Source organism: Ursus maritimus, unplaced genomic scaffold, assembly GCF_017311325.1.
Source record: "Ursus maritimus isolate PB19 unplaced genomic scaffold, ASM1731132v1 scaffold_1, whole genome shotgun sequence".
NCBI classification, from domain to species: domain Eukaryota; kingdom Metazoa; phylum Chordata; class Mammalia; order Carnivora; family Ursidae; genus Ursus; species Ursus maritimus.
The window spans coordinates 10,257,680-10,268,366 of NW_024423343.1; positions in this window are offsets into that span (position 1 = coordinate 10,257,680).

The following is a 10,687-nucleotide window of genomic DNA, read 5'->3' on the forward strand; positions in this document are numbered from 1 at the left end:
GAGTTATCAAGGACGTAGCAGACAGTCCTTTGAAGTATATTTTCATTTACATTTTTTTAAATTTCCTTGTGAAACAAAGTTAGCATGGTTCTTAAATACATACGCATTTCAAGGAGATGAAATTCCCTGAACTCAGCCCTTTCCCATCTCCCATTATTATGTCCTGTCTGGTAATCGCTGGCTTCGGTTGTATGCTGAGGGAAGTGAGGTTGTGAGGAAAAGCAGCCTGAGAACTAAAAAAAATAAATAAATAAGGAAGTTTGAAGCAGGCAGGATGGCTCTTCCTGTATGTGACAACATTAGGCAACTCTTAGGCCAAGTTTTCCAGGCTGGGACAACCTTGGCCTAAGCCAATGCCCACAATTCTCCCATGGAGCCCTTTGTGCTTTTCATTGGGAATTGGTGTCTTCCAGACATCGCAATATGATCCAACCCAAATCCCCACATCACAAAAAGAAGAAGCCTTTGAAGGCCAGAATCTGGGATTTGCCAGTAACACAGGGATTGTGGTGCTTTTCCGCCTCTGCCGTTCCAGGCCCTGCGGCTGTGTCCCGCGTTGTCCCGAAGCATGCGCTCTGTACCACGCTGCAGAACCAGGTCCCTCCGCCTCACGTGGAAGAACAGCATTCCCCAGCATTTAAAAAGCAGCTCCAAAGTCGCTCTGTCACAATAAGCCCATACCAGAATTTGACTGGCCAGCCACCAAAGAGAATTTATTACTAAAAATTATTTTCCAGACCGATTATTCAGTTCTTTCTTTTAAAGGTCCGACTTTGTTATATCATGAATAAAGTTGCCTTTCTATAAATTGCCTTTTTCTCCACAGTGGGCTACCATCAGAGAACTCGCGACACATTTTCTTTCTCCTTTTCTCTGAAAAACTAATGAACCTTGCAATTCTTTTCAACATTATAGTTTTGGTTTTGCAAAAGTTTATCTTTGTTTTTAGGCAAATTCAAATGACACTATAATATAATCTTCATCGGTAGCTGTTGGAGGAGATACTTAAGCATTAGGATATGGGATTTGAACACGTTCTAGCCTTTCCTTTTTAGGTTCAGAATATCTTAGAAAAGGAACTCAGGAAAGCATGTTTACAGGCTCTTCCTGAATATATTTCTGGAGGGATGGTTAGGTCCAAGATTAACAAGTTATTTCATTCATGCTCAGCACTGTCCATTGGCTACTCCATGGACTCCACCAAAGACATGGGCTAAAGAAGGTAAAGAGAGAAGAAAGTTTTGAAGGAACCGAAATAATGGGAACTAATACTTTTGAGCATATATGAGGTACAAGACACTTTAAATACATCAACTTATTTAATCTTCACAAATCCTATGTGGTCAGAATTATTATCCCCTCCTTATGGATGAAGAGTTGATTTTGGAAAAGCTTAAGGAAGTTGGCTGAATCCCATAATCACTTAAGAAGCAAAGCTAGGATTTGACCTCACTACCCACTAATACCAAAGCCTATGATTTACCTACATGCTCCAAGGACATTCTGGGTTCACTCTGTCCCTGCAACAGCCCAAACACCTGACTTTTGGGACTCCCAAGTTGGGTCCCCAAATTTTCCAATGGATCAGATTACCTCATTCTCAGGTCCATCTCAGTCTTGAGAACATAGTGTCTCTGTGCTGTGGATGGGCCAGCCTTCAGTGACTTTTCAGAGCCTTGCTTTCAACGCTTGTGCTCTCAGTGAGCCCTGGGGATGGTTCTTCCCCAGAGGGGCTCCTTTTCATGAAACTAAAATGCTTAACTTCCCCAGATGATTTTGGTAGCTCTTTTTGATCTGTGCTCTGGTATCTAAATGTATTTCCCTGGTCCAGGAGAAAATAAATTTCGGTCTTCCTTTCCTTCCATGCACATCAGGAATTGAAACTTGAGCTTGAATGATGTGAGATTGAAATGAGATAAAAATAGAAATGAGGGGCGCCTGGGTGGCTCAGTAGTTAAGCGTCTGCCTTCAGCTCAGGGTGTGATCCCGGCGTTCTGGGATCGAGCCCCACATCAGGCTCCTCCGCTGTGAGCCTGCTTCTTCCTCTCCCACTCCCCCTGCTTGTGTTCCCTCTCTCGCTGGCTGTCTCTCTGTCAAATAAATAAATAAAATCTTAAAAAAAAATGGAAATGAACACTTATAAAGTGTTTACCATGTACCAGGATTTAAGATTTTTCCTGTCATTTTTTTATTGTATGCTTCCCAAAATGAAAATGCTGATGGAACTATTATTCAGCTTATTTTACAGTTGAAGGAAGTTAAGTTTAGAGGGGTATTTGCTAAATGGCACCATCCTGGAGAGGCAGTCTGAATTCTGAGTGTGCATGTCTTAGCCAGCCTTTCAGGTGGGTGGAGGCTCTTGACCCAGGGCCTTGCGCAGGGCATAGCTCACTCCAGATAAGTCACTGAGATGGTCCTGCAACATGGCTCTCTCTTAAACCGCTCCTATCAGGCCAGCACCTGTCTTCTTGGTAAAATAAATTATACGTTGGAGTCTGCTTCAAAGTTTTTATTCTGCAGGACAGAAGTTTGAGAAGAAAGATCTACCCGTGTCTTGGGCATCTTTTACCTATTTTAATACCACATTAACATTTTTTTCAGATGAAAATATGGAGACTTAGATTAAACGATTTCTCCCACTTTCCGCAGAGCTAGACTAAGACTTGAGATGCTCTTCTCATTCTTAGTATGAAGGGTATCTACTATAACATGGCAGAGATGAGCTCTAAATTATTTACTTTTTATGTATCTAGTGTACACCATCATTTTTATTCTTCCTTAAAATGTTGCATTTCTCATCTGAGAAGTTCGATAGTGGAAATGCAGAATCCATTGTGAATCAAGGACTCTAATGTCTAGTGTGACTATCCAAATAAGAAAAAAAAAAAAGTACTGAAATTGTTCTGAGCGTAGTTGGATCTTAACAATTGGGTCTTTGTTTCCCAGACTCTTTTATGATTATAAATGTGTTATTTCATGCACTCCCATTTAATCAAACATACCATTTACTCCAATGAACCTTGAATGGTATAACACTAATTTTCATGACTTTACTAAAAATGGAGGCCATTGTATCATAATTATTGTTCAGTTTTTAACACCCTGTAATTTTCAAGAACTATTATGTCTATCTGCCATCAGCATTTTTGTACAAATAAGCCTGAGAATACACTGCTGTTCTTTAGTATTATCTCTTCATTACTTCATCTTTGATTTCCCAATTTTAAAAGAAGATGTTGATATTCACAACCAGATTGTTATTTCCAGGAGAGATATCACAGCTTGGGCTTTATTTAGCGGCATTCCCCCTGTAACTTCAATTCATAATCTAAGAAAACATGTTTATAATAGAGAAGAAAGGAAGTAGTCATCTCGATATATCATCGTGTCAAGAGCAACTTTCTCATGTTGATGTAATTAGGGAGTGATTGTTCCTTCCAAGATTTTCTTTTGTTTGCTAATGAACATGTAATATCTTCCGTGTATATATGAATATATATGTATATACGACTCACTTAAAAATGACTTCTTTTGCTCTTTAATTCTTTAATTTTTGGAAAGAGAAATATAAACACAATGTTGGCTTCCCTGGCGAAAATTCTTCCCAGCAGACACAATATGGTCTGAGATACTCAGGAACAGCAGGTAATACACAAAGTCATTTCTACTGGAAAATATGCCATCTGGAAAAAAAAAAACAATTTGTGGAAATGCATGTGAGTATGATGGTGTTATTCTAGGTTAATGATGATGGTAACTGCATCATCAAAGTAGTTTTGTAGCACTAAATGCAAGAGCATTTGGAAAGAACCATCATGGATAGCCTTTGGTGAAAATTTCTGGTAACTGCTTCATGCATTTCAAAGTCAGAGATTGAACCAAGACCACTGTAACTATTCCCATGTACTGGATAAAGTGCAGGAAGCGGGGCAGAGGGAGGCTTGAGCATCAATATAACTGAGAAAACTGTTTCTTAGAGTTATCTTTAAATGAACCCACGGTGAGCCGACGCAGAGTCCTGTTGTGCTCTGTACCTCAGTGTGCTGGTCACTTCTAGTTCCTCGTATACTCACACCAGTGGCCTTCGCATATGCTGCAAAGAGCAGTGCCAACTCCTCATCCTCAGTCCTCGCATCCTAAACCCATTCGCTGTGACACAGATAATACTTCTTTACCTTTAAAGGAGTGACCGGAAGTCCTGCACTGCACTCTACTTGCACAGCGCTGTGCGGATTGTCTTCCAAGCACTAATCCTAGCTGTACTTGTACTTATGCTTTCCTTGGTGTGACTCTGTGAGTAATGGCTGTCTATTCTCCCTAAATCATGAGTTCCTTAAATGCCTACCACAATGCTTGCCACTTAAATAGGACCCATAAATAGTTTCTGAATGAATTAATGACTTGGCTACAGAGTAGTGAGGACTACGGCTTGAGGTTCACCACTCATTTCACGAGGCATCGGGGGCTTGGCTGGGGGGCAGCATCTTTGCTGGCTGCTTGGGAGCATGGTCGGTGACTGCAGAGCAGCGGTTTCATCTGTTTGAAACTATCTGGGTTGCGTGGGGATCAAAGTCTGGTGGATTAGAAGAACTGATTCCTTAATCAACAGAGTCAAAATGACTTCAAAGGGATTTCTTCATGGGAAGGACTGGGCAGGAGTACAGAGGAGGGTCGAAGCCTGGATGTAGGAAACGTTAAATCTTCTGTTCTGACTTTGGAAGCTCTGTTTCTACCACATTGCAAATGTTTCCAGTTTAGTTACAGGCGTGAGCCCAAAGAGAACCGTAATGACTAGAATCACAAGAGGACTTGGAAGATGGTTTGACAATTTTCTTTTCTCCCAGATGGAGACCTAGAGAAATCCAGGGACTTGCCCATGACCCCCAGGGTGAGTGACAGGGTTAGATCTGGGAATCCAGTGTTCTTTCCATAGGCTAGACTCCTGTTTCTTATAATGGTAAGTCTGCCTCTTCTATGCCTGGGGACCCTCACTGATGTGCCCTAGCCCCTAGAAGAAGGGTGATCTGGGTCAGTCATTTAATCCTTTGGGATCTCAGGATTTGATTTCCCACATGTAAAACAATAGGCCATGCTCTAGAATGCCTAAAGTACCTTGAATTGCAGGCATTTGTTATTCTACACCAACCCTCTGCTCCTCTCAAGCTGTGGGACTCCCTGGACGTCATTTCTAAACCTAAGCCGTGTACTTCGCAGTGTGTCATGGAAGCTCGACATTAATACTCGGTTGCATTTGTGTAGCACTAACAATATGCAGGATACAGTCCTGTGTCTGTGTAGTAACTAATTTACTCTTCACTGTGACCTTAGGGGAAACACTTCTGTTTATTTACTTCTGTTTAGGGACGGGGAGAGTGACACCCAGGAAAGTTACATGTCAGGTCCAAGGCATCACAGATCCTAAGGGCAGGGCTAGGATTTGAACCCAGGTAGCCTGGCTCCAGAGTTTGTGCTGACTTGGTGCAAAGATAACTGTCCATACAAAGTGAAATTCATTTTTCAACTTTATTTATATATTATTCTTTTTCCAAAAAGTTTCACAGTATCTTGCAGCATCTATATCACATACAAAATATGTGAATAAATAAGGGAAAGGAAAATTGATGGGTAAGTCAATACCAAAAATCTTTTGAACACTTTACTAAATGTGGGCTTAATATTTGGATCAAGTGTGCAAGTGGTAAATGCAAAAAAAAAAGGGGGGATCACTTGGAAACCTCCATCCATCTGAGATAGGATTTAGAGAAACTATTTTGAAGAACCTCCATTGAGTTGTAGGAGTTTCTCATGTATTTTGGAGACTAACCCCTTTTTAGATATATGGTTTACACATTTTTTTCCTTTCCTGTAAGTGGCCTTTTCACACTGTTGATTGCTCGTTTTCTGTACACGCACTTGTTTATTTTTGTTTTTGTTGCCTGTGCTTTGAGTTTCGTATCCATGAAATCATTGCCAAGACCAATATTATGAAGCTTTTCCTCTATGTTTTCTTCTAGGAGTTTTACATTTTCAGTTCTTCCATTTAAGTCTTTAATCTGCTTGGAGTCGTTTTTTGTGTAGGGTGTAAGAGAAGGGTTTAATTTCATCCTTTTGTATGTGGATATATAGTTTAACCAACACCATTTGTTGAAGAGACTACCCTTTCCTCATTCTGTATTCTGAGCACATTTGTTGAAGACTGTTTCTTTTCCTGACCCACTCTCCAGCCACTGAAGTATTGTATCCTTCTGGCTCCTTTGCCCTCTGGCACCATCTGGTTTCAGCTAATGGACAACACTGGCCAGAGATTGGAGGATGGGAGAGGGGGAGGTCAGTGTGTTTACCTCCGGATTTATCCCTGCAGGGTCATCCTGAGCCAAAATAGTAAGAAAAAAATTCCCCATGCTCTTTGTTTTCGGTACCATTATTTTTTATACATGAACTTTCCTTATATTAGATGTCATTTTTGGGGTAGTTTACAAGGTAGGGATCTATTTTAATTTAGTTTTCTGTATGGCTACTATTTGACCTGCCACTCTAAATTCAGTCCTTCCCTACTGGTTTAAAATGATATCAGATAGGGGTGCCTGGGTGGTATAGTCCATTAAGCATCTGGCTTCGACTCAGGTCATGATCCTGGGGATCCTGGGATCCGGTCCTGGGAACCAACCCAGAGAAGGGCTCCCTGCTCAGTGAGTCTGCTTCTCTTTCTCATTCTGCCCCTCCTCCGGCTTTTGCTCTCTCTCTCTCTCTCAAATACATGAATAAAATCTTTCAAAAAAATAAAATAAAATGCTATCAGATATACAGTATATCAGCTTGTTTGATTTGTTTTTGTATTTTTGCATATTTTTTTGTGGTGAGGTTTTTTTCAATGAGATTTTTTTTCTGTCGGCCGCTTTATTAAATGTAATATCTAGTATGCTTAATCCTCTGTTTGGTCACACATTATTTATTCCTATTTTGAATAATAATGAAATTATTATTTAGTTCTTCCTCCTCTCTCTCCCCTCCCTTTCACCACCAATTTTAATTGAATATATTATTTTTCCCCATGTTTGCCTTCATATCTTTAAATCTATACTTTTATTTCTATTACTTGATTTATTGGTTTTAAATACTCTTTTTTTAACCACAAGCTATAAAACTATTGGAAAGCAGCATATTCATATAATCTTCACCCCCTTCTCCCCAACTTCCTTTCTTGGCTTTTGTGTAAATTATTTCAATTCTGTATTGTTGAGGCTTATTATCCGTAAAGATCGTTCTAGGCCTATAATTTGTCCTTTGGCAAAGTCCTCTTGTTTGGTCTATTTAAAGCTCACCTTGAATCCTTTTCCCTTCAAATCATTTTTCAACTATTTTTTTTAATCAAGGAAAAAAATTAAAACTAATGAGAATTTTACTCTCTGAATTCTTATATGTGCAGAAGTTTTGTTACCTTAAGTCTTCAAGGGCAGATAAAACTTGTATTTAATGCTTTCTTGCCTTGAGTATTTTGCAGCGTGCTCAGCTGTCTTCTTGTGCTGATCATCTTCTAGACACAACGTGGAATAAGATGCTACATGGCCAACCAGATTTCCTCTCTTATGGTGATTTTATATCTTCTTGGCTGCTTAAATATTTCTTTATTGCAAAGATAAATAATTTGTCCTCAGTACCCTTAGATCCAATGTTGGCTTTCTATTTCAGCATTTACTTGGTCAGAGCAGATGCCTTCAATCTGTAGAGACGTATTTCCTTTGATTTGGGGAAAATTTTCTTTAAATATATCTTAAAATGTTTTTTCTCTATCATAATGATTTTCCTTGGGGCATCAATTAAACTTTTTAAACCTTGTATCCATTTTAATTTTGTTTGCTTGTTTTGTTTTTTTTTTTTTTCAGTTCTGTGTTCTCCATGTTTTATTGTATTTTTCTTACTGTTGCTCTTTAGGACTTCTTTCTAGGATTAGTTATTGTTCTTTTGCCTCTTTTTCTTGAGTTTTGAATCACCTTTTTTTGGTCTTCCTATATTTTCCCTAAACTTTTTAATCTCAGCTTTGAGATCTTGTTTTATAGAGGCCACAGCTTCAGTTTTTCTTTTTTTAAGTTTATGACTATGTGTTTAGTTATAGTTTTGAGCTGCTGCTTGGCAATATAGTTCTGGTGCGTCTATATTCATCTGCCATTTTTTTTTCTGTTCCTTTTTGTTTTAGTCAGCTCAAGCTGTCATAACAAAACCTGATAGACTGGGGAGGCTTAAACAACAGAAATTGATTTGCTTATAGTTACAGAGGCTGGAAGTCTGAGATCAGGGTAAGCCATGAAGAGAGTTCTCACCAGAACCTCACCAGGCCAACACCCTGAGGATAAGGGCCTCAACATATGAATTTAGGGTTGGGGGGGCACACACTCAGTCCATAGCACTCTCTTTCTTTTCTTCTGTAATATTTTTGTAAATATACTGTGCTTGTTCGTTTTTTAACTTTATGGAGAGTGTAATATGTCTCAGTGTTTCTCAGAGTGTGGTTTGTAAAATCTTGGTCATCTCTGAAAACTTTTTTAGGGGGTCTGCAAGGTCAAAACTATTTTGATCACAACACTAAAATCTTATTTGCTTTTTCATTGTTTTGACATTTTTACCAATTGTGCAAAAGCAGTGGCGGCCGAAACTGCTCGTGCCTGAGCGTGCATCAAGGCAGTAACGCCAGAAAGTACTGGTGGTCATCGTTGCCGTCACAGCCATAAAATCACAGTTTAAGAAAATTCCCAGTTTTAGTTTTCTGTAAGAATGTTATTAATAAAGGAGAAATAATCGTTAATTTTATGAAACTTGTCCCTTAAGTACATGTCTTTGTAATATCTGCACAACGACAGGGAATTACACATAGAGCACTTCCGCTAAATACAAAAGTATGATGAGCTCCTTGCTCCTGGAACACCATCTTCACATGAAAGAATAAATGACAGAAAACCTAAGCTTATTCAGAATTGAGTGTTTGGCAGATATTTTCTCAAAAATGAATCAAGTGAGCCTGTCACATCAAGGAAGATGAGTGGCAATATTTGTTGCCAATGAAAAATATCAAACTTTTGAGCAAAAATTAGAATTTTGGAAAAACTTCATTTACCATTCTGAGTTTGACATCTTTCCAACACTTATGACTTTTCTGATGAGTTCAGTAGTGATGTTAACAGTATGATTTCTCAATATTGCACAATAAACTGTGTCAACATTTAAAAGATCTGTATTACTTAGTGAACTAAATGACTAATGTGTGATGTCGCAAAATTATGCATGGGTAAAAGATTCATTCAAAGTGTGAGTTAGATCAACGGATTTTAATGTAATAGGGTAAGAAAAGTTCATTGTTATGGTTTCATATTCTCCATTCTAAGTGTCCTTTAAGAAACTACAACATTTCAAAGTTTTTAATATTAAAGAAGAATATCCTCAATTATCTGAAAAGGCTTATAATAAAATTCTGCTCCTTTTCCAACTACGTATTGTGTAAGGCTGGATTGTTTTCATATATATCAACTAAAACAACATAGCTCAACAGATAAAATGCAAAAGCAGATATTAGAATCCAGGGTTTTTTTTATTAAGCCAGACATTAAAAGATTTTAAAAAGGTAAACCAGTGATAAGAATTGTTATTCTTATTTTTTGGTTTGGAAAATATATTTCATTAAAAACTTCTTATTCATGTTAAAATTCAATGGTTTTACTATTGTTAATTTTAAATGAATTCTACTTTAAAAAAATCTCTTGGTTTTTATTTCTTTTTTTTTTTTTTAAAGATTTTATTTATTTATTAGACAGAGACAGAAACAGCCAGCGAGAGAGGGAACACAAGCAGGGGGAGTGGGAGAGGAAGAAGCAGGCTCATAGCGGAGGAGCCTGATGTGGGGCTCGATCCCATAACACCGGGATCACGCCCTGAGCCGAAGGCAGAGGCTTAACCGCTGTGCCACCCAGGCGCCCCTCTTGGTTTTTATTTCTAACATGGTAAATATTAACAGAGAAATAGCCCACAAAAATTAAGCTTTTGGGGATCCTCAATAAATTTCAAAGTGTGATGAGGTCCTGAGACCAAAAATTTGGAGATCTGCTGGTTTAATGGTTAAGAGCATGGAATCTGGGGCCAGAGGGTCTAGGTCTAAATTCTGACCACCACTGTGTAGTTCCATGACCTTAGGCAATTTATTAACTGCACTAGATTCTTTAACCTCCTTGTGCTTCAGTTTTCTCATCTGTCAAATGGGGATAATAGGAGAAGCTAACTTACAGGTTTGTTGTGAGGATTAAACATATGTATATTTATGTTGCCTGGCACATAGTATGAGCTATATGTGTTACTATGAGATTCATAATACTAATGATCATATCATCGTTACTCAGATTTGATTGACACTATTATCTTTTTTAGCGGGGTTACAGGGGTAGAATTTAGTAATTCATCACGTACATATAACACACAGTGCTCATCACAACAAGCGTACTCTTCAGTACCCATCACCCGTTTACTCCATTCCCCCACCCACCTCCTCTCCAGCAATCGTCAGTTTGTTCTCTTAACTATACAGTCTCTTATGATTTGCCCCCTCTCTTTATCTTATTTTTGCTTTCCTTCTCCTATGTTCATCTGTTCTGTTTCTTACATTACACATATGAGTGAAATCATATGATATTTATCTTTATCTGGC